This window comes from Pleurodeles waltl, chromosome 3_1 (genome assembly GCF_031143425.1).
Source record: "Pleurodeles waltl isolate 20211129_DDA chromosome 3_1, aPleWal1.hap1.20221129, whole genome shotgun sequence".
NCBI lineage: Eukaryota > Metazoa > Chordata > Amphibia > Caudata > Salamandridae > Pleurodeles > Pleurodeles waltl.
In genome coordinates this window covers 794,602,212-794,628,767 of record NC_090440.1, presented here as the reverse complement: position 1 = coordinate 794,628,767, position 26,556 = coordinate 794,602,212, and the positions used below count along the sequence as shown (strand labels likewise).

Sequence of the window (26,556 nt, the reverse complement as noted above, 5' to 3'; positions counted from 1 at the left end):
TCTCTGGTGGGCTTTCTGCCCCCCTTGGGGATATGGCCAACAGTAATGTGCCCCATGGGGAGCAACCCTTGCCCAAGGGGCTGCCCCCCAAACAAAACACACACATACACACACACCAATCCCTGGTGTCTAGAAGATTCTGCCCCCCTTGGGGGCAGATTGGCCTAAATACAATTTTCCCCCAATTGCTTAAGGGGTTGCTCCCCATAGATAAAAACATAAAGTAAATAAAAAAATATATATATCCCTGGTGTCTAGAGGTTTCTGCCCCCCCCTCCCCAGGGGGCAGATCTGCCTAATTATATTGGGCCGATGTGCCTCCAGGAGGGCAAAAAAGGCCTAACAATATTCCCCCCCGTGGAGCAGCCCTTGCCAAAGAGGCCGCTCCCCTTACATAAAAAAAAAAAAATGAACAAAAAAAATATATAACCCTGGTGCCTAGTGGCTTTTTGCCCCCCCAGGGGCAGATCAGGCTAATTATATTAGGCCGATCTGCCCCCCCCGGGGGGGGGGCAGAAATGACCTACAAATAATTTGGCCCCCTGGGGAGCAGCCCTTGCCCAAGGGGCCGCTCCCCTTATGCACATGTATGACAAAAAAATAAATCCCTGGTAACTAGTGGTTTCTGTCCCCCCCACCCACCCCCCTGGTGCAGAAATGACCTAAAAATAATTTGCCCCCCCCCCCCGGAGCGACACTTGCTTAAGGGGTCGCTCCCCACACATAAAAAAATAAAAATGAACAAAAAAATATATATATCCCTGGTGTCTAGTGGTTTTCTGCCTTCCCTGGGGACAGATCGGCCTAATTATATTAGGCTGTTCTGCCCCCGGGGGGGGGGGGGGGGCAAATAATCTAAAAATCATTTGGCCCTCTGAGGAGCGGCTCTTGCCCAAGGGGCCGCTCCCCTTATTGAAATTTACTTTAAAAAAAATCCCTGGTGTCTAGTGGGCTTTTGCGCTCGGGAAGCAGAAATGCTGTGAAGGACAAGAAAGGAAAGGTCTTTCCTTTCCTTTCTTGTCTCTTCTACCCCACCTTCCAGCTGCTTCCAGCGCGATCCGAGGTGGCCTCTGATGAGGGCAGCGCGCAATTTGCGCGCTGACGTCATCAGACGTCACTGAGGGGTGGAGCGGGGTCGGGGTGGAAGAGGAAGTGATTCCTCTTTCATCCCCCCCTGGGGGTGTGTGAGGGAGGCCCACGGGGAGCTCTAGCGCTCCCCGTGGGCCGGGTGCAGGACGAGCTGGTCTCATCCCAGGCACACGGAAACCGTGTGCCTGGACGAGACCTGCTTGCCCGCAGCACCCTGGGGGTTAAAGGGAGAACCATGGACTCTGCTCTCACCAGGAAAGAACAAGAAATAACCCATTTGTCACAGTCATATACAGATTGTGCTTCAATAGATCAGCGATGCATTACCTTCTCGAAGGATTTAAGATTTTTATAGGGGAGGGAGATTGTGTTTCACCCCTCCCCAGGCCGATCTTGGCCCCGGGGACCCCATCCCATGGGCCTGCCCTTTAAATATATTATTTTTTATTTGGGAGGGGGGCCATGCTGCCCCCCAGGGGCGCCATCCCTCAGGGCTCAGCCATGTCACTTGGATGCCCCACAGGGCACCCAGTTAGCAGCATTGGGAACCGCAGGGAGAGCCTGAATGCCCCTGCAGTCCCAGCTGGCTCCTGCCTCCTGCAGGAGCCAGCATTGCTGTCACAGACATGGAGCTGCTAAACATGCAGTTCCCTGTCCGTGATAGCAATCCTTCCATTTGTTTCCCTGCCCGCATTTCTGCAGGCAGAGAAACAGATTAAAACTCTGCTCCCGGCAAGCAAGAGCTGTTTGACAGCTTTTGCTTGCTGGGAATAGAGTTGTGTTTGCTTTGACTTGACGGAAGCTGTCAAAGCTCCCACCAAGTCAGAGCAAACAGCTATGTCCCGGGGTGGGCAACCTGGGACATAGCAGGAGCTGGCCCTTGGGGGTGGCAGTCCCCAGGGCCATTGTTGGCTCCAGGAGGAGGGCCTCCCTCTTTTTCTAAACACGGCCGGCCCCGATAAGGTGTTGGTGCTCGGGCCGTATACTGTATGGCCCGGTGTGGGGGCCCACACGGCCCCACTACCACTTTCAAAACTTATTCTGGCCCGGAGAGGTTTTGGTCCTTGAGGCCGGGGGAGGGTCCCCCATTACTTTAAGTTAGCCCAGGGGAAATGGTGGTCCCTGGGGAACGGGGGGATCCGTGAGGCCCCCCTATTACAAACATTTAGCCCCAGGGAGGTGGTTGTCCCTGGGGCTAAATGAGCCTCAGGAGGGGGGGGGGCCTCCTTTTTAAAAATAATGCCCCCTGGGCCTGGCCCAACCAGGGGCTTTTTAGAACCAAGCACATTGTTTAAAACATTTTTGCCGGATCCGCCACGACTCTCTGCAAACATTTTTTTTTTTATTTTGTGTTGCCCTGGCGGGCTCCTTCTTGGACCCCAACACCAGAGCTAATGGGTCAGGTGTCCTACCCTGGCCCTTTTTCTTTTTTTCAATCTTTTTTTCAGGGACTCAGCTGATGCCGAGTCCCATGATGGCTGCCAAAACTTCCTGGTGAAGTGTTGGCAGCCAATCAGATCTCAGCATGAGATCGGAAGGGTTTGCGGAGCCTTAGCATCCCTATATTTATATACAAATTAGAATTTTCTTTAATATCTCTAAAACCTACTGAAGGGATTTACACCAAATAACAAAAAAAGGGTGCTTTCTGGTCCAAGAACTACTTTTCTGCCAAATTTGGTGTCATTCCGTCCAGCGGTTCTGGCTGTAGTCCTCTTCAAAAACATTATGGGAATTAACATGGGGAAAACACAATTTGGGACCCCCCCCCCCTTTTCTCGGCCCCCCACTTCAAAGATCACCCTGAAACTTTCCGGACAGCAGTTTAAGTGAACGTTAAATGTTTTGGGAACATTTTGTGAAGATTCATCAACCATCGCCAAAGATATAGGCAAGACAAACACATTTTCGATGAAAACTAGGCCCTAACTATAACTACCCTGTGGTGACCGCCACTAGGTAATCTATATGTGTGTGTGTGTGTGTATATATATATATATATATATATATATATATATATATATATATATACACGCACATGTTTAAGGGTCTAGGGATGGATAAGAGTATTCGGTTGTAAGCAAATTTATAGGGGTTAGTAAGGCTATTGGGTTGTAAGGGTGTTTTAAGGGTGGTTAGGGTATTTTATGGTATGGGGTGGGTAGGGGTATAGGGTTGTAAGGGTAATTTTATGGTTTATATGTGGGTAGGGGAATTGGGTGGTAAAGGTGATTTTTAGGGTTTAAGGCTGTGTAAGGACATTGGGTTATAAGGGTGTTTTAGGGTTTAATGGTGGGTAAAGACATTTGTGGAAAGGGTATTTTTAGTGCTTTAGGGGTCAGTAAGGGTATTGGGTGGTAAGGGTGTTTTTAGGCTTTAGGGTGGGTGGGGTACAGGGTGTTAAGGGTATTTTAGGCTTTTGATGTGAGTAGGGGCAAAGAGTGGTAACGGTAATTAATAAGGTGGGTTTGGTGGTCCCCCTAACCCCCCAAAAAAACAAAAAAACTTTTTGTTAAACTATATAACATGGAAATAATGGTGTAATCCTCCTAAGAGCGAGTGTACCACAGTAAAACATCAAAACTGTAAAAAAAAAAAAAATAGAGTAAATAAACTTACATTGGATATTTATACACTATTTGCCTTGATCTTGTTTTAGGGTGCTACTGTTATTCTTAAAATGTCTTTAGAAGGATAGTACATCCTCATCTAATTCTATACAAGTGATTACTGATGCCTGTTAGCTCTGCATGTTATTGATGAACATACCAACACCTTACACTAGGTCACAGACCATCTTTGACCCTCTATCGTACGGATTATTATGATTGTAGAGTCAGGGAGTTGCCACATTACGGCCTCTTCACTGCCAGTTATGTATGCCCACCTACCGTGTGGAATTTCCAGTCTCCATAACTAATCAATTATTTGTATTTATTACATTTTTTCTCTTTTCGTCATCTGCAAACTCCACACCACTGTACACATCCCAACAGATCCGAGTCGGACAGCAGACTCACGATTTTTTAATCCTAAAATGTTTTTTTCTGTTTGTCTTCGTCTGAAATTGCCCCTGCTTCAATAGAAGTCAGTTTGAGTAATACAGTCTCCCGATTATGCTGACATGTATGCTCCTAGGCTTCACATCATGAAAGTTTACCATGTAAATTTGAACAGAATAGGCAGAGTTATTGGATACTTTTTAGGACAGCGTAGCAGACTGACGCCTGAAGTACCGTGAGAGAAATATCAGAGGGATCACGCCAAGTGAACACAGACAGGCTTAACATCCCAGTGACGTAGAGCTGCATACTCCGTAAATAGGAAACGGCGCACCGCACGGTGTATGACTCGTCAGTCCACAAGACAGGGCCTCGCCGTTGCTGAAGTGTGTCGGCGTATGTTCAACTTCTGGTGTGGCGAGTTCAGTCTGGCGGTAAGAAGGTCTACATGCCTGGCTGGGCGAGATTAAATGAGCTTTTGTCCAAGTCAGTAACGAATTTCCGACTGACAGGGAAAGTGTCTGTCTGCGTGCCTCACTGTGTGGAAACGATTGTCTGAGAGAGGGCGCGAGTGAATAACCTTCGAGGGGAGACTGAGAACGCGGAGCCTCACTTGGAAACGAGACAGCGAGAGTGGGTGGGGTTGAGTGAAATCTATCATGGCCTCGGTGGGTGACTGAAGTGTTAGTCAGTGTTTGACGTCAGGCAAAAGAAAACAAACCAGCGTGTCTCATTGGTTGAGAGTGAGTTATATATGAGAATTAGAGATTAAATGGAAAGGTAAAACCGAGTGAATTTACATGAACAACCTGGCTGATCTGGAGTTGCTTTGAGTGCATGGATATTGTGTTGCTTGTGGATTAAAAATTGGGGCACAAGGCTGCAAGCCTTCATGGACTGTAGAGGCCGGGTATCCAAGTGAGAACCCTCAAAGACGTACTCGTATAAACCCTGAGCAATGGAGCAAGAGCCGTGCAGTGCTAACAGACCAGTTTTGACTCATCATAAAGTCATATTTCAAATTAAGACTGGAAAAGCTGGCATCTGAGCCTTGACAATGGGCCTGCTTAGGCACTGACTGACTGACACCTTGATAATGAAGCTGTTAACACAAGGCTAATGGCATGGAGGCACTTTTGGGAAAGGCTAATCATGTGTGTAGTCTAGTGCTTCCATTGCACATGCCTTGGGAAGTGCTGTTGCCCCAGGGGTGTCAGCTCATTAGTACTTGCCTTGAGAATTCCTTGCCCTGGCAGTGCCTAGTGGCATTTTCATCAGTGCCTGTTATATCTAGAGAGCACAAGCGGTACCGTGGTGGCATGCACATGCTCTCTCTCAGGGGCTCGAAGGGCCAAACCTGTCTCAATGGCCATAGTTAACATTAATTCAGCAGGTGCACTGCCCCAGGGCTCATAGGTACCAGGAGCCCACCAATGCAACCCAAATATAGCTGTTTTGTATACCTCATCTATGAGTTGGTGGCGGTAGTTCCCTTGCTTACATCAGAACTAAGGTTACCAGATGACTCCATCATCACCAAGGACACGGTACTCCACTCCTGCGATTTAGTTTAACAACCTATTGCATTGTGGGATTTGTAGTCCCGGTTCTTTTCCTTTTGTCTAGTACAGCTAAATGACAAAATGAATGAATGAGGAATTTGTATGAGTAACAACTGCCCTAAAAGTAGGTTGTCATGGTGCTAATGATAAGAGGATGAGGTAATGCTGTAGTTGAATGCAAAAAGGCAGGTTTTCAGTTGCTTGGGGAAGGGAATCTTTATTGGCGCCCTTCAAATGTGAGAGATTCTAGAGTTTGGCTACATAGAGAAGTTGCTGCCTCCACTTCATATTGCTTTAGCACCTAAGCACTATCCCATTACATACATTATTTTATTTTAAGACCGGAGACTCCTATTATGCTTTCTAACCTTGCTTTAATTTAAACAGCAGCAGTCAAGAACTTTAAAGAAAAACTACAAATCCCATCAGGCTTAACAACAATAAGCCAATGGGAGCATAACAGTAGTACTAATCATTAGCCAGTCAGGTCCATACACACCCTATAATACCTATCCTGAATGCGAACAGTCCTCTTTTCATGCTACTCGCAGTCAAGATAAGTATTACTTCTCATTACAATATGAATGTCAATAGTGATTATGCCTTTTGTGGAATAATATTGCTTCCTTATTAGTATTTCCTTTGTTTCAGCGTTGTTTAGCATTAATCCTGCTTGCCGTGCGGCGTGCACGCAAGGAGTTTCCCTAACTCGTTCTGATTGTTGAAGCTGCTCAGCCACTCATTTCTCTTGAGCCAGCGGCAATGGTCAAACAGACTTTGCTGGGAGTTCTTTATTAGTGTACACCAGTAACAACCTCCTTTTCAGAGTGCTTTTCGGCTCCATAATAAGCCAGAGCCTCTCTTCCCTTCATTGCCCTGCTCAGGTTGGTTTTCCAGCGAAGTCAGGACTTATGTTGATGCTCTGGGTGTGGCCTCTCCTCAATCTCCTTACTCTCCCTTGTATTTCTCCACACAAGAGACATATCTCATACTGGGTAGGAGGGGAATTTTCTCTTGTCTCTTCTCAAAGACAATGAACCCTTTGGAGCCCATAATTGGATATTCTGGTGTCACAGAAGCTTCTTTCCATGTCAGTCTCCTGTCTTGGAATTGGGCAATTTGTCTGCATTATGAAAACAATGATGATGGGGAGTATTTTTGCAATACTTTAAATGGGTTTATCCAGTCCTCTGTGGAACAGGTTGTATCATCTTCTATTTAAAAAATTACAAGGAATATTGAAAATGTTGTCATAAAAATGTCAAAAAAATGCCAGCCCATTTTGTGGGGGAAGGCAGAAAATGCAAAGCTTTAACAGTTAAGGCATTTACCTTAACAAAAGACTCCTCAGTTTCCAAGGTGGAAGAGGTGCTGTTTAAAAAAAACCAGAAATGTGCCTCCTATTCAGGATGGGATAATGTCTAATATAAATAAGAATAAAAAGATTATAATTGCAGATATTCCGGATACTGACGATGATAACTTCTATCCTGACTCTGATGATGATGAAAGATTGGAGGATTCTGAATTTTGGCTGAGTCCCAAAGAAAAGAAAGATTATCCAGGCCTGTGTTGCCTTCCAATATCTCTCCGACTCCTTCTATTGACACAAATATGTTGACTTTCTTTTCAAAATGCAGTAAAGATCCTAGGGAAGGCATAGACAAAGCATGGTCGACCTGCCAGGATAATATGTTGAACATGCTAGGCCCACTCTCCCACATTTCAGATTTAACGGAAAAAGCCAGATTAGAAAATTCATTGATTGATGCTAAGGATTTGTTCATGTGGACTCAGAGAACTTTCTGGTTATTGGGGAATGACAATTTAGCTATCACTCACAAGAGGAGAAAGGGACTTTTCTTAAAATTAGACTTAAAATTAGCAAATATGGCAACTCTGGATACTGGTGTCAAAGCTAGAGGGTTACTGTTTGAAGACTTGCTCACGAAAGAGTTCAGCAAATACGTCACTATCTTTGCTTCTCTGGATAAAGCCCAACAATTTTTGAAAAAGGATTTTGCTCAGCATGTTTTTGCTAGGACCGCAGAGGCGAGGAACTGCTTTTCCGGTTGTTCCTACAAAATCAGAGTTTCAAAGGCTCCAACAGCTGCAATTGCTAAAATTTCAGTCCACATTTCTACTCCCAAAGAGGCAGAGGTTTCCGCTATAGTACACCAAAAGCCCTCAGAGGGGCAAACCCAGCAGGTAAGTATTCACGCTGGCCTTCATTTTGTAGAGGGTCATTTAAAACTATTTCTCAACAGATGGATAAATATAACAACAGATTCCTAAGTGTTGAATGCAGTTCAGGTTTATTTTATAGAACTCTGCTCAATTCTTTTTCAGATTCATCATCCTGCCCCATTACAATTTTCAAACAAAATTAATTATCTCTTTCAAAAGAAATATTAACTCTTCTTCACAAACAGGCAATTCAAGAAACTCATCTTCATCCCTCGGGTTTCCTGAGCTCTCTAGTCCTAGTCCAGAAGACAACAGAAAGGCGAGACCTGTAATAAATCAAAGGGACTTCAACCATTTCACTGTTTATTGTCATTTCAAGATGGAAACTATTATTCATCACAGAGACTTGTTATTACAAAATGATTGAATGGTTCAACTAGAGTTACAGGATGCATACTCAGCAATCCCTTTTCACCACAACTTCAGGAAATATTTTCCAGTTCAGTGGGACAGGAAAACTGATCACTTTTCCTCCCTACCTTTCGGTCTTTCTTCAGCACCTTGGTGCTTCACAAAGAATATGAACACGGTAGTAACAGCTCCCAGGGTATAGAGAATCAGTTTTCTAGACAACATCCTTCTAATGAGTTAAAATTTCCAATCTCTTCAATACAAAATTCAGATCACTTGTTCTTTTTTACAAGATCTGGGCTTTCTTATAAACAAAGACAAATCAATCCTTAACCCAAACAAACAAATTCATTTTTTGGGGTTCTTGATCAATTCGGAGAGTGCATCGCTACACCTACCCTTATCCAAAGTAAAACTGATAAAACTGAAATTGCTTGAACTCTTCAGAGGTCTTCCATTTCTCTCAGGTCGATTGTAGATCTTCTCTCCTCTTCCATCCAGGCCATCTTTCCAGGACCTCTTCATTATTGAGCTTTCCAAAGACTGACAATTTGTAATCTCCGCAAAGACCTTTCTTATTCTGATGTCATAAGTTTAGACCATAAGTCTTGGACAGAGCTTTAATGGTGGATAGACCATTTAGATGCCTGGAATGGCAGGACAGTTTTTGTTTAGTCCCCATATCTTGTCTTAAAATCAGATGCAAGCCTGACATGCTGGGGCACCAGCTGTGGTCAGATCTCGACTGAAGGCACACGGTCTTTCGCTTGCAAAACACAAGGTATGGTGTTCCATTCTTCTTCAGATGGACAATCTTACAGCAGTAAAGAACATCAGCCACCTCGGGGTACAAAATCCAAGCCCCTCATGGAATTGAAAAACTGTTTTTGGGAGTTTTGTCTCGATCACAAGATAACAGTTAGAGCAGAATATCTTCCAGGGGTTATCAATACAGTCACCGATTTACATTCCTGCTATCTACATGATTCAAGCAATTGGAAGCCTCATCATTCTATTTTCCAGAATATTGGCACAAATGGGGACCTTTCCTGGTAGTCCTCTTTGCTCCCAAACTCAATTCCCAACTACCTCAGTTCTATAGCTGGAGACCAGATACGTTACCTCTAGCAACGGCCTTTCTTCAGGACTGTAGAAAACAAAGTACCCTCCTTGGCTATAAATTATCTTATTTGTTGCTACACAAAACAGTCAATCAATCCTGTGTGTATTCAAAACATTTTTTTATATCATCATATTCTTTTGCGATGACTTTTGTTATACACAAAAACCTCAAACAATTAAGTGAATATATACATTGTGGAAATAGAGACCAAGACACAATGGGGAAAAAAACAACATGGGTTGAGACAGTACATTCATGATTCAGAAATTGCCTATAAACAAAGAACTTGTACACACAATAACAGCTTAATAAAACATACAGTAAAACATATTTTTAGTAGTAGGACTGTCCAGGGACATGTGTCACATAACTACCCTTGTATAATTACTTCAGGGTTAGTTATGTTAGTAACATAACTTCTTTCACATTCACTCTCACCCACATATATAATTGACATAACACTTGCAGGTTCGTGATGACCTTAATCTGCTCTTTTATCATCATCTCTTCTTTCCAATCTCTCCCAATTTCATTCTTCTCTCACTGTATTCCCTAACAAACTCACACTCTCCTTAACTTAAACTGCACACATACTTTTGGTTAGTCATTACTGTTCTGGTTAATGTTTGCAACTGTTTTTAGAAATTTACCATATTTTAATCCATTCTTGGCATCTTAAAAAATAGGCAGATTTTCCAGTGAGACTTTGATCTGAAAAATAAGGCAATAGGAATTCATGTTTTTTAAAAATACCATCAAACACATTACAAGAAAGACAGTAAGAGATCTGAAGTTGTATGTATTTAGCACCTTCACCTGTAGAAAAAGAAGAATGGTACCTACAAAACAATCCTTTTGTTTTCTTTATTAAGTGTAGTAATCAAAAGTAAAAGTACAAACAACGACAGCAATACATCATTTAATCAAAGCATGACATGCAGGACAATGACTCCTTTCAAGCCCTAGTAAGTAAGTAAGTATGACACCAGTGTACCCCATATATTTTGAGGCCTAGATGCTTGCTGAAAGTTTCTGCACATACAATTCAAGCTGCTCCTTACAATAGGTCAGGTCTTTTAGCCAGTGTTCAAAAACAGGAGCTTGTTTCCCTCCTCACTGAAAAGCCAACCTCCTCTTAATTGCAGTTAATTTATGACTGTCAGGCTGTAGTGGCTACACTAACCCCATCAGACACATTTGGGGGGTGCATGCCACCTCCTCCATCATCATTTCCGTTATTGCATGTGTCACCCATGTCCAAATTTTCTGTACTCGACAACATGCCCAGGCTAAGTGCAGAAAGCCAGCCTCAATACCTCTACTTCTAGCGTGCTTTGTATCTCTGCATACATGAGGCAAGAGAGCAGTGAGTGGTGGGGCGCGCAACCTCTTCTTCTATCGCTATATCAGGCAAGTCTTTAGGTGGGAAATACCAGTAATGTCCAAATTGCACCCGTGTTCATGAATAATACAAATAGAAGTCTGGGGCGCAAAACCCACCCTGTCTGTACGGTTGTGTGAGTGTATCCCATCTGACATGTGGCTGCCTGCCCACCCACGTCAGTGCCACCAGATAAAATTTAAGCGTGACGAAGAAGGCTTTAGTTAATACAATGTGAATGTTGATGAACAGGTACAAGAAAATTGCAATATATATTTATTTTTATGAGTGCAATCCTCTCAGCAGGAGATAGAGGTAGTCTCGACCATTGAGTGGCCTGGGGCTTCTAGGTTAGTAATGGCCATGCCATAGTTTTGGCATCTAACAGTATCTGGATCGTGGTTTATCAAGTCGCCCAAATATTTAAGCAGCTCTTCCTTCCATTCCAGGGGATATTCCAGCATGCAAGGCCTCGTGTCCGGCATAAGTGGTATAATAGTAGATTTGGCCCAAAGAATACAGAGGCCAGCGTACCACCCAAATTTTACATATTCCCTGATTAAGGGGGATAGCTGCTTCTCAGGGTCCCTCACATAACGTACCTTATCATCGGCGTAGAGAGATATGATCAGAGGCTGCCGACGGAAGCACAGCGCAGCCTCCTTATGCTTTTGCCTTTTTGAGCATGCCAGGACCTCTAGTGCTAGCGCAAACAATAATGTAGATAGAGGGCATCCCTGATGGGTCCCCCGTTTATTGTAAATTGGTTCGACGTGACCCCATTTACACGCACTTGCACTACCAGGTCGGTATATAATAGTCTAATCCAGCTTAGAAATGTCTGTGACATACCCATGCGGTGCAGTACTGTGAACATATATGACAATTGTATGGAATCAAATGCTTTTGCAGCATCCAGTAGGACTGCTGCCTCTTGCACTGAGGAATTTAATTAATTTAATTGGTGAAGAACAGCAAAACGCGTTTGCAGATTGTGTGCTGTAGACCTGGCAGGTATAAAGCCTGCTTGGTATGGCAGGATTGGTCTGTCAAGCAGGGCCGTAGTCGCATTGCTATTAACGTAGCTAATATCTTAGCGTCTATATTGATCAGACGGGGTGGTAAGATTCACACCTATCTGCTGGTTTATCAGCCTTCAACCCTTCAATTATTAAAGCTGCATGTAAGGAAGCCGGCAGTGTGTGCCTCTCATAGGCCTCTGTGTACATCGCCAGAAGAGGTGGGGCCAGTATATTCTTATACTCTTTATAAAATTCACTCGGGAGCCCATCCAGGCCTGTGACTTTCCTATTAGGCAGCTTTGCTATCGCCTCCTTTATTTCCTCTGTAGTGATGGGTTGCATTAGAAATTCCCTCTGCCCTGAGGAGAGTCAAGCTAATGCTAAATCCCCATGATGTTCTGCTATCTCCGTTTCAGGTGTGGATTTTTAAGCACTACATAAGTCTGCATAGATTTCACAAAGCATCTAAGAATATTTGGGATGTCATAAGCCTTTTCCCCCTCCTTCGCTGATATACTCACTGTCTGATGAGAGGCCCTCGGCTCTTTCATTTTCTGCGCTAACGTATGACTCAGCCGGCCTCCTTCCACATATGTTCTTGCCACCCATCGCCTTGAGAGGTGTTGTATCTGTTGTGTAGCAGTATCGTTATACTCAGTAATCTGCACTCTAATGGCTGGAAGTGTAGCAGTGCTAGGTTGTGTTTGCAGTTTGCCCTCATTCGTTCTTAAGCAGGATCTTATTGATTTCAGGACCACAGCATGAAGACCAATCGACACCCGACAATGGTTACTTTGAATGCTTCCCATAAAATTCCTGCACTATCAACTGACCCCGTGGTTTTTGTCAAAGTACTGTGTTATTGCCTAATGTAGTCCTTCTCTAAACACTGGATCTAGCAATTATGTGGGCTGTAGGCACCACTGAAACTGTGGCACACAACCCAAAACTAGAACTCAAAAAAAGAAACATACTTAACAATAAGTTGTCAACTCTTGGCATCTAGGGGGTCACACCCTCAGTGGGCCACTAGAAGCCTTGAGCCCTCCGGTGTAAGGAGAGTGGCAGGGATTAGCATTTTACAATGATATATGTTCTGTCAAAAGCTGCGTAGGTAAGATCGCCGAGGCACCTCCCAGCCACAGTTGCGCCAAGAATCGTCACCAACAGAGGGTCTCACAGTTTCAGGCAGCTGGGTGTATGTAGAACCCAGAGACTGTCTCCATTGTCTCCACCGTGAGAGGTGCCAGCGGTGTCATACGAACTGTCACCCATGCGGTTGCCATGTGTAGCTAGGAACACGCGTTGCAGTTATGTTTAAATGGTAATACAGTGGTGGTTTACATTGTTGTCCATACTACTGCGGAGATGCCCCCGCTTTACTTATCTTATTCATCGCCTGTAAGCTGTGTTGTCTCTGATTGCGAGTCCTGTCTCTCCCGGGCCACAGAGCGTGCAAAGTACATTGCTGCTTTAGGCGAGGTGAACATTCTCTGCTTTCCCTCATGGTCAACGCAAAGGCGTGCCAGGTAGAGCATGACATATTTAATATTAGCCACACGTAGGTGTTTTTTCACCTGGGAGAACTCCCGCCGGGCCACCTGCACTGTCACAGTGAAATCTGGGTAAAAAGTAAGTTCATTTCCTTGGTATTGCAGGGTTTGTTTCTCTCTTGCTAGTTGGAGTACAGTGTCCCGATTACGATAGTTTAGAAGTTTTGCTACAATTGGCTGTGGTGGGGCACCCGGGGGAGGCCTCATCACCAGTGATCTGTGTGCTCTCTCCACAGTAAGAATCAAGGACAACTGTTCTGTACCAAAAAGTGTTTGCAACATATCTTCCACATAGTTCTCGAGCCTGTCTGTGTTGGTTGACTCAGGGATTCCTACAATTTGTATAATATTGCGCCTTCATCGTGCTTCCAAGTCTTCATTTTTTGCCCTTCTTACATCAAGCACCTTCTCAATATTCAGGCACTTATTTTTGAATGTCTGCATATCATCCTCTGTGTTGGAGATATGCTGCTGTGCTGTAGTGAGCAGTGCCACATGTTTGTCAAGCTTTGTTGCCATTGTATCCATTCTCATAGTAAGAGTGTCAATTTTACTGTTGATAGATTGCAGACTCTGCTGCATTGCCAGCAGCGTAGTCTCCAAAGATGTGGGGGGCTGGGCAGGCCTGTCCTTTTCTGAGTCAGAGTACAAAACAATCCTTGACCACAACAACATCCACTTATTACCTCAACATTTTAGCATAGATGTTATCATGACACCGACTAGCTAAGCTTTCCCTAGGTGATAATGCATTAAATTGGACCTCATGAGCCACTGTAGTTAATTCAACTTCTGTGGAGTCATATCTCACTGGAAAAAGAGGCACAACAATAAGTCAACTAAGATTATTAATGCCATTAACAATACTTTTGCAGTATTTGCTCTATGCCATTTTCTATTGAGATCGAAACCTTTCTTTCAAAGTAATAATTAAAAAAAACAAAATAGAGTTCAAAAGATTGTTTTCCAGTTCACCTTGTTCAGTCGATTCAGTTAATATTCTCAAATTCTTTTCTTTGTTTAGAATCTTTATTTAAAATTATTTTCACAGTTCAAACTAATCTATAACAATCTTTTATGACATCCCAAGGTGGTTCTTCTTCTTCTGGTTCTCTTTCAAAGATGTATTGTCAACGGTTTATTGAACTGTAGATCGTTGGATCTGACTTTTATTCTTCTTTGGATACAGATGCTACAAATGCCCATTCAGGTTAGACACACTTTCTGTTTGGGATTCTTTTTCTTGCTGGTCTTTAAGCAGCTGGTGATTCACTTTCACTATTCTTCTAAACAATTTTAATTACCTCAGATTCTTCATTAATTGGCTTAAGTCTTCCATTCTGTCAGTACTTTCTTTAACAGGTTCTCTTTAGTGTCTTTGTGGTTTTGACCCTTGTGACTACTACTGAATCTTTTCCATTCACTGATAGACTTGAACTTTGATCAGCATTAGCAATATGATTTATTGTGAACTGTTTTCGTACTCTGGGGTTCTTGTGACTCAGATCTTCAAGTGGAGCTTTTAACTAGTCAGATCAGAGACTACGTCTTCTTGCTGCCACTCATGACTTTCTAATAGCTCTTCACTCTTCACTCTGAGCCTGAAGTTGATGCTGGCCACTACTGCTGGTACCTTCACCAGGATCTTAAGTCTTATCAGCAGGAATGTCTATAACTTAAGTATCATCATGAGTTTCATTCATATCCCCCTGAATACACACTGTGAGCTCAAGCTTGATTAATCAGTGGTTGTTGTCACTACTTCTTCCTCCATCATCTTCAGTATTTCACCATATCAGCCAAATCTTTGCAGTAATCCAGAATGATGTCATAAGTCATTGAAACAAGTGTACCTGAAGAAGTTTGAGCCAATCTCCTTGCCCTGCCCATTAACACTTCATGGACGAGAGAACAGTATTTTTGTCTGGGGTACTTCTGATACTCATTAGGACAAAACGAAGAGCATCACGCCACTTCAATGCATTAGTTGCACATACTTTGGCCAGCATATTCTTGATAATCCTGTTCATTTTCTCAAATACATTAGAGGATTGAGTACTATAACTGCAATGGAACCCTTGATCAATTTTAAGAGATTTACAAATCAATTTAAAAATCTTGTTATTGAAATGGGAGCCATGGTATGTCTCACTAGAGGTCAGCAGGCTCAATCAGGGCCTTAATTCCTTTAACAAGCATTTGGCTACTGTTAACCTGTCAATTTTCAGGTGAGGTAGGCCTGAATCTATTTAGAGAACGAGGATACAAACACAAGAATGTATTTGTGAGGAGGTGGATGATCTACCAGGCTGGGCAGCGTCTTCCCCTCCACCTCTTACTCACATACAGGGTGTCTGTCCATCTTCTCTCCACAGGATATAGCGTATGACCTCTTTAAGCAGGGTGTCCTGGAAGAGGACGAGCTGAGTCCCATGCAGCCCTTTTGATCCGTGATCCTTGCGTTTGTGGGGTGGAGCCGCTGGGAGGAGAAAGAGCACAGGAAGAGGCGTGTTCAAGCTGGAGGATGCCAGCAGACGAGGACGATTCGGAAGGAGAACCGCTACTGGGAATGGTCCTAAAGGAGATAACGAGGAGCACCACGACGTCTCAGGAGCCGGCCAAGTGGGAGGCTGCTGCACTGGACAAGTCCAGCACTGGAGTGCGGTCAGAAGACCCTGCTGAGACGCTCAAAGACCCAACCACATTCCCGAAGGGAGGTGGCTTAGGCAGGTGCATGACAAACTGCAAGCCTGGGCATGCAGGATGTGTCCCTGCAGGTGAACCCATGAGATTAAATTCAGAGCTTTAAAGAGGATAGGCTTCCTTATTTTTATTTTGTTTTCTACACAGTCTTCTCACATTTGGGCATAAGATGCTGCCCCTAACTTCCATAACCAAGACAAAAGGGGAATTGGTGGTTATTTCTAGTGTTTTCTTCCTATCATGTGCACACTAGTTGAATGGTGATGTGTTTATGGACAAAAGAAGAGCAGAGACGCTTACCTGTCATACTCTCCTTTTCCCGAGATCCTCATCGTGGTGTCCTGGCATCCTAAAGCCTTTACCTTGACGAGAAAGGGAGAAGACCTTAAATTTTGAACTTTGTATTTCCTGTAATAGTGACCAATAAATCCAGAAAACCCTTACCGAGCTACCCGAGTCATTCTTGCTAACCCCAACCCTGACAATATTTAAGGCCAATTATAAACTGGAATCTGAATGAAATCTGATTAAAGTCTTGCAAATGATTTACCAATATGGTCCATTTTCGGACAGCAATCCCCTTGCCTTGATTATTTCTCTTTGAAATCAAACAACGGTGACACAAATCTTCTGCAGCAGTTATGAACTTGGGATTTGCCCAATAGTTATCAAATGTATGTGTCATGGCATCTTTGCCTGCATGTGATGATTATGTAAATACCTAGCCATACGATATAACCTGGTGTCAGGCCGTACATATCTATATCCAGGAGTGATATAAATATCCTACATTCCCAACATTTCCCACTTCCTTCTCTCATCTCCTGGGGCTTCATTCTGGTAGTCATTCAGTTCACTCAAAAAGACGTTTGAAATGGATTCAACAGGAAAAACGACACTTTATGCCATTACCACCACACAATTTTCATTTGATTCTCTTTGATGAATAGTAACCTGTTCATTTGATCTCACAGTTTTATTTTCAAGTGCACAGTATCTGGCCACTCGAATTGCACATATGTTTCCAAGCATGACCATATCTTCTTCAGGCTTTTAGCAACACACTTGACCACAGCAATTGCTTTTGGCTGCTGTATTGCTTTCAAGAAAACAAGTATATAGGAATCGTTCTGGTTGGGAGTTCTAGAGGATGTTATAAAACCCTTTTGTGACTACAATTGTCCAAAGTCATGGACCACTCCAAAACCGTACTGGCTATCTGTTTGAATCGTTACATTCAAGTCTTATGCAGGACAACAAGCTTTCGTCAACGCAACCAACTCTGCCACTTGTGCTGAAGTTTCATTCTGCAGGTATAATGCTTCAAGAATTTGAGAAATGCAAAAAACTGCATAGGCAGCCTTTAATGCTTCATAATGGACTCTTAAACAACAACCATTAACAAACAAAATCAGATCAGCCATTTCAAGAGGGATTTCTTTAATGTCTGATCTTGGTGTGGTATATAACTCTGGAACACAGATGCAATCATGTCCTGCTTCATCACCATCATCACTACCATCACTCCTGTTTTTGTCTTCATTATTGTTTGGAACAGGAAGTAGCATTTCAGCATTTAATAAATTACATCTTTTAATCAAATATTCTCAGTCAATATGACTTGTTCATATCTGGTCAAATGACTGTCATGTTGAGTGTGGCACGGGTCAGCACAATCTCAACAGAATGTGGAAAAAACACAATGTATATCCCACCACAATTCCTGCACTTTGCTCAACTGCAATGCAAACAGCTGCAAACGCTTTCAATCAACCAGGAAGAGGTAAACTACTGGAACCAACACAGTTAACAGGCCACTGCCCTAATGACTCCTCCATGATTTTGTATAATTATAGAAAGAGAATAGCTGCCCCTTTCATGATAATAAAGAAAAAACTTTGTGTTATAATCAAGCATTTCGAAGGGCATGTGCATGACACAAATGTCCCCACAACACCCGAAAAGGCCTCTAAATATTTGTCATCAAATGCTACTGGATCTCTGATATCACTATGGGTCAGTCTTACTAAAGGCTTCCTAATCCAGAAAAAGTTTAGGACCACAGTAGCAAACAATTCTCAAGAACATTCTCACCTCCCTGTGGATTGTAGGCAAACTCATTTTTTCAGAACTGCAGACAGACATTCTTTTGAGACTTTATTTTTTCCTTTTTCAAAGTGATGAGCTAGATTGATCACTTCCTTTTCCAAATACTGCATTTTTGTGGAGAAAAGCTTACAACCATTGTCAGCTAAATGATCCAGCAATGCAATGGTGTCACATTTACTATCTTTATTTTGTCTTAGATACCACCAGTGGGTCTTCTACATACTGCACCGGGACTGAGTTACAGGGCAACTGCAAATTTTCCAAATCTTTAGTTAGGATTTGACTGAAAATGGAAGGACGTTTAGAATACCCTTGTGGAATTTGGTACCAAACGAGAACTTTATTTTGGAATTGGAACCCAAATAAATACTGGCTGCCTTCATGCATGAGGATGGAAAATAACGCTTGACATAACTCAATATCATACCCATTTTATCTGTGGGAATCTGGAACAAAATTTACTGCTATATTCATTACCACGGGACAACATGGGGTCACTATTTTTTGTTTTTGCAAGTCTTGCAGAGATCTCAGTTTGCCACTTGATTTTTTAATGCCCATCATGGGAGAGTTGCAAGAACTACCGGGCACTTTCCGCAGAATTCCCTGTTCAATAATTTTTCAATACTGGGCGTCATTCCTTTTTCTGCCTCGCTTGAAAGTTTGTACTGTTTAATTTTAGGGGAAACTGCAGTGGGTTTCACATTCATCTTTGTAGGCTTGGTACGGTTAATTATTACTATCTCTTTAGCAAGGAAATCCCATACCTCTTCTTAACTTATACCTATTAATTTGATATAATACATATCTGCTATGGAGGTTGTCCATCACCAGCACTGCACAGTCAACAATCCAAACACCTTGAAATGGACAGGCAAGTAATAACTGAAGATATCGGTCACACATTACTGGACAATTTTAGAGGACACAAATATCTATACAATCTGACTGCTTCTTTACATCTCACATAGAGACTAAGATATGAGATGATAATAAAAATGGCCATCCCTGAAGATCTCTCTGCTTCTCACTCTCTCTCTCCAACCACGCCAACTCAAGACCACAACTATACACAAAACCTCTGATTGGAGAACCTAATGGAGTAACCAGCCAAGCAGACTACATCATAAGAAATACCATAAAGTGACCTGCAGTGCTGTTCAAAGCTAACAGCATACTGAAAACCATAAAACTGCACATCAGTCTCTTACACCACATCATGCAATACCCTGCTTTAAAGACATATTGCATTGAAGACATACATTCGTTCCTGCATTGGTACAAAACCAAAATCAAATCCCATCAACTTATTCCACCCATTTCTCTGAATCTTTTTTGGGCAAGCATCAACTTCTCCTTGATCTTTTCCTGCTTCGCAGCACTTGGCATACTTTAAAATTTCACCTATACCCTTTATCTGCCAGCACATCACACTCTGTGTACTATGTGAACTGGTTTCAGGATGCAACCCCATAACAAAAGCAAAGGCAAACCCATGTTCACCATCTTTCTCAGAATCTTTAACTCCACTGTGTTTTTGCATGAGCAATTAAAACTATTTTTTCTATTTCATCATTAGTCAAATGCGTTTTATAATTTCTCTTTGCATTTTTTATTTTACTGTTGACAACCTCACATTCATCGGCCAATTTCTCAAGCTTATCATATGCCTTGCTTGCTCATATTGCTGGTTCTTAGATCATATATCTCATCTCATCCACGTTAGATGATAATTGTAGGAAAATGGCTCCCTGTTGCAGTTACCCCCCATTTTTTGCCTGATATTGATGCTGCCTTGACTAAGACGTGTGCTGGGACCTTGCTAACCAGGCCCTAGCACCAGTGTTCTTTCACTAAAAATGTACCATTGTTTCCACAATTGGCACAGCTCTGGCACACAGAAAAGTCCCTTGTTCATGGTACTCCTGGTACCAAGGGCCCTTTGGCCAGGGAAGGTCTCTAAGGGCTGCAGCATGTGTTATGCCACCCTGGGGACCCCTCAATCAGCACATGCACACTGCCTCACAGCTTGTGTGTGCTGGTGGGGTGAAAAAAACTAAGTAGACATGGCACTCCCCTCAGAGTGCCATGCCCACAATCCACTGCCTGTGGCATAGGTAAGTCGCCCCTCTAGCAGGCCTTACAGCCCTAAGGCAGGGTGCACTATACCACAGGTGAGGGCATAGCTGCATGAGCACTATGCCCCTACAGTGTCTAAGCAAATTCTTAGACATTGTAAGTGTAGGGTAGCCATAAAGAGCATATGGTCTGGGAGTTTGTCAAAAACAAACTCCACAGTTCCATAATGGCTACACTGAATACTGGGAAGTTTGGTATCAAACTTCTCAGCACAATAAACCCACACTGATGCCAGTGTGGGATTTATTGAGAAAAGCACACAGAGTGTATCTCAGAGATGCCCCCTGTATACCAGTCCAACTACTAGTGCTAGCCTGACTAGTGTCTGCCAGCCTGCCACATCCAGACGGGGTTCTGGACACATGGGGTGAGTGCCTTTGTGAACTCTGTCACCAGGAACAAAACCTGCTCTGGGTGGAGGTGCTTCACACCTCCCCCTGCAGGAACTGCCTGGTGTTACAGCGCCCCAGGGCACTCCAGCTAGTGGAGATGCCCGCCCCCGGACACAGCCCTCACTTTAGGTGGCAAGTCTGGGGAGATAATGAGAAAAACAAGGAGGAGTCACCCCCTCAGCCAGGCCCACCCCTAAGGTGGGGGACATTGGGAGCACACTGCCTCACTTCCCAGCACAGTTCGCCCCTTTGCATCCTGGTAAATGCAGTTTACAGTTAGCACTTACTTGAAAATTATCTATAGTTTTTCACCAAAGTTGGTGAAGACATTGCTGTGTATCTCTAGACATGTGTTTCTCTGTTTAGCCCTTCATCAGTAGAGAGTAGAGAACAAAGAAAATTCATCTGGGTTTGCTGGAAATGCTGCCAAAATCCCCTCAGGTCAAGTACCACTCACAGGCACACAGGTGCATTTCCAAAGCTCGTCAGCTCACCGGCTTAAGGGAGCCTTTTAAACAAGAAGGGGGATTGGGAGCACACTGACTCACAGCACAGCACAGTTCGCCCCTTTGCATCCTGGTAAATGCAATTCACAGTTAGCGCTTACTTGAAAATTACCTGTAGTTTTTCACCAAAGATGGTGCAGACAATGCTGTATATCTCTAGACATGTGTTTCTGGGTTTAGCCCTTCATCAGTAGAGACTAGAGAGCAAAGAAAATTCATCTGGGGTTGCTGGAAATGCTGCCAAAATCCTTTCTGGTTTTCCTGTTTCAGAAGGCTCCCTTGAGCCAACGAGCTGACGAGCTCTGGTTGAGCACCTGCGTGCCAGTGAGTGGTACATAAACCAGAGAGGACTTTTGGCAGCATTTCCAGCAACCCCACAGACAAAGCTGCTCTCTGCTGATGAAGGGCTGAACCCAGAAACACGTGTCCAGAGATTTACAGCACTTCCTGCACCTACTAAGGTTAAAAACTACAGTTTATGGATAAAAAACAAACTTTGACTGCGTTTACCATGATGCACTGGGGCTGACTGCATGCTGGAGTGTGAGGGAGGGTGCTCCCTTTCTGGTTCACCCCTAAGGTGACCAGAGCTGAAGTGACCCCCTCCTTGGAAAATCTTCCATCTTGTTTTGGAGGATTCCCCCCCCAATAGGATTAGGGATGTGCCCCCCTCCCCACAGGGAGGTGGCACAAAGAGGGTGTAGCCACCCTCAAGGACAGTAGCCATTGGCTACTCCACCCCCAGACCTAAACATACCCCTAAATTGAGTATTTAGGGGCAACCCTGAACCCAGGTAATCAGATTCCTGATGACCTTCAACAAGACGAAGGACTGACCACCTGAAAGCCCTGCAGAGACGATGGAGACGACAACTGACTTGGCTCCAACCCTACCGGCCTGTCTTCAGACTCAAAGAACCTGCACAGCGATGCATCCAGCGGGACCAGTGACCTCTGAGGACTCAGAGGACTGCCCTGCAACCAAAGGACCAAGAAACTCCAGTGGACAGCGGCCCCGTCCAAACATCAACAAAGAAACCATCTTTAAAGGGACTCCAGCATCACTCCGGAAGTGTGAGTCCCAGAGGCTCCCCCTGACCGCGACTGCCAGGTAACAAAGAACCCGACGCCTGGAAAAAGCACTGCACCCGCAGCCCCCAGGCTTGAGTGAAACCAACTACTGGTGCAGGAGTGATCAGCAGGCGGCCCTCATCCTTGCCCAGTTGGTGGCTGGCCCAAGAAGCCCCCCTGTGCCCTGCCTGCATCGCCAGAGTGACCGCCGGGTCTCTCCATTGATTTCAATAACAAACCTGATGCCTTGTTTGCCCACTGCACCTGGCCGCCCCTGTGCCGCTGAGGGTGTGCTTTGTGTGCCTACTTGGGACCCTCCTCCCCCCCCAGTGCTCTACTAAACCCCCCTGGTCTGCTCCCCAAGGACGCAGGTACTCACCTGCTAGCAGACTGGAACCGGAGCACCCCTTGTCTCAATAGGCGCCTATGCTATTTGGGTCCTACTTTGACCTCTGCACCTGACCGGCCCTGTGCTGCTGGTGCTGGGTGTTTGGGGTTGTCTTGAACCCCCAACGGTGTGCTGCCTATACCCCGGAGACTGAACTTGTAAGTGCGTTACTTACCTGAAAAACGAACCAATACTTACCTCCCCCAGGAACTGTTGATTTTTGCAGTGTCCACTTTTAAAATAGCTTATCATAATTTTTGCCAAAACTGTGTACATTACTGTTTTAATTCAAAGTTCCATATTTACCTATGCCAAGTACCTTACAATTTATGTACTTACTTGAATTCTGAATCTTGTGGTTCTAAAAGAAATTAGGAAATTAATATTTTTCTATATAAAAACCTATTGGACTGGAGTTAAGTCTTTGAGTGTGTGTTCTCATTTATTGCCTGTGTGTATACAACAAATGCTTAACACTGCCCTCTGATAAGCCTACTGTTCGACCACACTACCACAAAATAGAGCATTAGTATTACTAATTTTGCCACTATCAACCTCTAAGGGGAACCTTTGGACTCTGTGCACACTATCTTTCACTATGAGATAGAATATACAGAGCCAACTTCCTACATTAATAATCTTTTTATGTCAACCGATCCATCTCAAATCTCCCTGAATTCAATTTTTAAAAGGCCAACATTAGTATGCCTTTCTTTAAGAGATTCTTCAATAACAGCAGTAGTAACAGGCACGTTGTTTGAAACTAGAGAAACAACTGTAGTAACTCTATTGGTACTCAGCAAAGCCATTATAGAATTCTCAGGCGGGAACTCTCTGATGTACTTAACTGTAAGAGCAGTCAATCCCTCTGTTTGTACAAATGTATCATCTCCTGCTGCCCCCATATCAGGTACTACAGGGCCAAGCCCCTGTCTCTAGATTGCATCTGTTTATGGAGGAGGCCTGGCATTCAAAAGATCATTTAAAAAGTCATCCTCCTCATTTGAGTCTCATTCTTAGTTTTCTTTCTCTCTTTCTCCCTCATCTAGCTTTTTAATGTTAAGGGTACCATCTAAGGGAAACTGCAAGTCCTTGTTAGATGAGGTAAATTCATGTGCCATTCAGAAATTCAGGTACACGTATAAAAGAAATGATGCCTGTGATCATCTTATATGCAGTAGCTGGTATGTTAGGTGCTTTGGGATTTTTCAACGCTGCATGCATTATTTTCACTCAAAAAAATATAAAAACAGCACAAAACAAGCAAGTGAATAACAATCAGAGCGCAACTGTTCCACAGGTCAACCAATTACAGCACAGCTTTTACAGCAACCAACCAATGTCGACACGACTCTGCTGAAGTTTCACCAATCCCAGCTCAACTCTTTGGCCGACCAACCAATCACAGCATGACTTCTTTGTGAATAAGAAAACAACTGTAGAGCCAATGTTAATGGACACACATTAAATAAACCAACATAATTATTGACTACTCAACCTAAATAAGAGAGAAATCAGCAGATTAAAAAAAAGAAATCTTGCATACAAGAGAAACAAGACTAGCACCTTTGTGGCTTTTGTTAAACCCAATTACCACCAAGTAGGTGTGTCCAGTGGCAATCTACCTTTGGTTAATGTATTTACTCCTGTGCACCAAAGAGAAAAGGACACCATCCAAGATTAGACATGCAAACTCCCAGAAAGGAAAAAACATTATTTCAGGAAACCCTTTCTGTGTGCAAGGGCCTCCTCGCAAAAAACACTACCTTTGTCCAGACAAGTTAAACACTATCTTGAGATCTTGGATTTCATTGAATCTAATAACCAAACCAACAAATAGTGAAACCTAAAACTATTTTAACACAAATCTCTAAGAAAAACAATACATCAGAATTGCAGTAATTAAAGCACCAATTGAAGCCAGAACCAACCTCTCATAAGCAAAATCCTCACAAACAGCATAACACAATCCATCATGCAACACAAATTTCAACACCTCAATAACACACCAAAAGCACACTCAATCACCAGAATCATTCTGCCCTATTCATACTTACTATCCAAACCATACTACAAGACAGGTTCCCGGCAAAACCTACCATGAAAATACACAATAGAATACTCGCTAACACTAAGATTGGGGTAAAAGGGGAAATTTCTAAAGCAGAAAGAGATGCCCTTTAACATGTAACCATACTCTTCTTCTGGGATTTTGTGGGTGCAGGGGACCCCTCAACCCTGAACCCACCCTCTCCCAATATTTACCTCATTTTGAATGCCCACAAATTGATGGCTCAGAGGCAGTGTTAAACATCAGTTTCCTAAGACAATGTGTCCCCAAGTTAAGGCATCTCCCAGCACATCAAAATATCAGAAAACATAGTCAATTATGTAAAAGGGCCCACTCAATAACTGAGTGTTAGATCAACGGAATAGTTAAAGGGTTTTATTACAAAATTCATAAGAAAAATGATACAGAGTCAATGCCATGAAGGCCCTCAGTGAACAGAATATATAGAGAAATGCAAAATCAAAAATGAGTGTAAGTCCCAAGTGGACAGCAAAACTGTGACAGAAACGAACAGCATCCCTGGTAGAACAGGAAAATCTCTTGCTCACCTCCAAACCCAAGGGGTATTATACATTTTTTCACATATGAAACTAACAGAACTGCAAAATGACTGTGGTGTGAGCAAATGTATCATTTAATGAGCAAATCAAGGCACAGACGTATAAAATGCCATACTGCCTTAGCACCTAAGCACTATCTAAGTACAGGAATAATTATTCTGCCTCTTCTGTGCTAATATTATTCAAAATACTCGGTCAAACTAGACACATACAGTGTGTTATATGAATGAATAGAGCACATTGATCTAGAGGAAAGACCTTGAAAAATAGTTTGAGTTTTAACACTGAAACAAGCAAGGAAAGTTCATGGAAGACTACATGAACAGTGGCAATAGAAATAAACAAATAATATTTTACTTGACTAGTGCTGCAGAAACAACAGGCAGTGCACAAGGAAGGCACAAGTGACAAGGGTGACATCCGTTTTCAAAAAGATGGAGATTGGCCCCGAATTGAGGCCTAGTTAACAAGAATCAGAAAACCACACATCATAGAGAATTTGTTCAATCGAACAACAGTACTATTTCAACCTGTACATATGTAATCAAGTGTTAAAATACGTTGTAATGATGCACAACATACTAACGCACAAAAATACTGAACACCTTGGGGTGGGGACTGTGGACAACTGAGCACCATGAAAGCAGAAATGTAGTAATTAAGTGTGTCAAAAAATAAGCAGATATGTCAATATGCACTTTGGAAAATGCCCATGAAACAGCACGCACGTGTGCAAAGGTACTCGGGGGGAAACCACAAATACATGTCACTACAGTATAGCCAGTACCAATAACATATGCAACACTTAGTTTTCTTCGGACGCTTACACTTTACCTCACATCTCCATACACATGCCAACCTTTTGACCCACATTTAATTTCGCAGAAAAGTAGGCTCTGTTAGTGTTTTATGGAACAGGAGGCGCACAGAGCGAGGGGTCTTGCTGCAGTGCGGGCCACGCTGCGTCTGTGAAAGCCCCTACCTGCAGAGAGCCACGGGGGCGCGCTATAAACACATGGAGGAGGCAGGGAACAATGCAGAGCTCGCCCTTTCACTTCCATGGCAATGTGAGGATGCAAGGCCCCAGGAGTTAGAATCGGAGAACAATGAACGAGACTACGACACAAAAGGATTGGTGAAAAGCCCCAACCCCCAGCGCTTTGAGGCAGCCCAAGGCTGGAGTGGCGCATTATACATATATCTAATATGACATCAGGGTGCTTCATCCCAGCTGCGACTGTCGATCAGTTACCACGAGCATAGAAGTCGCCTATAGTTGGCAGTTTA

The 26,556-nt window shown here is 43.4% G+C and overlaps 1 long non-coding RNA gene across 1 annotated transcript; it reads right to left on the bottom strand.

The window, feature by feature from the left end:
* Positions 1 to 10,059: 10,059 nt before the first annotated feature.
* Positions 10,060 to 26,116, bottom strand: LOC138283266 (uncharacterized). The gene is made up of 3 exons (XR_011201161.1): positions 26,104 to 26,116; positions 16,334 to 16,395; positions 10,060 to 10,085 (listed from the first exon to the last, which is right to left on the bottom strand). It is a non-coding gene; the product is annotated as an uncharacterized lncRNA (long non-coding RNA).
* Positions 26,117 to 26,556: the final 440 nt, after the last annotated feature.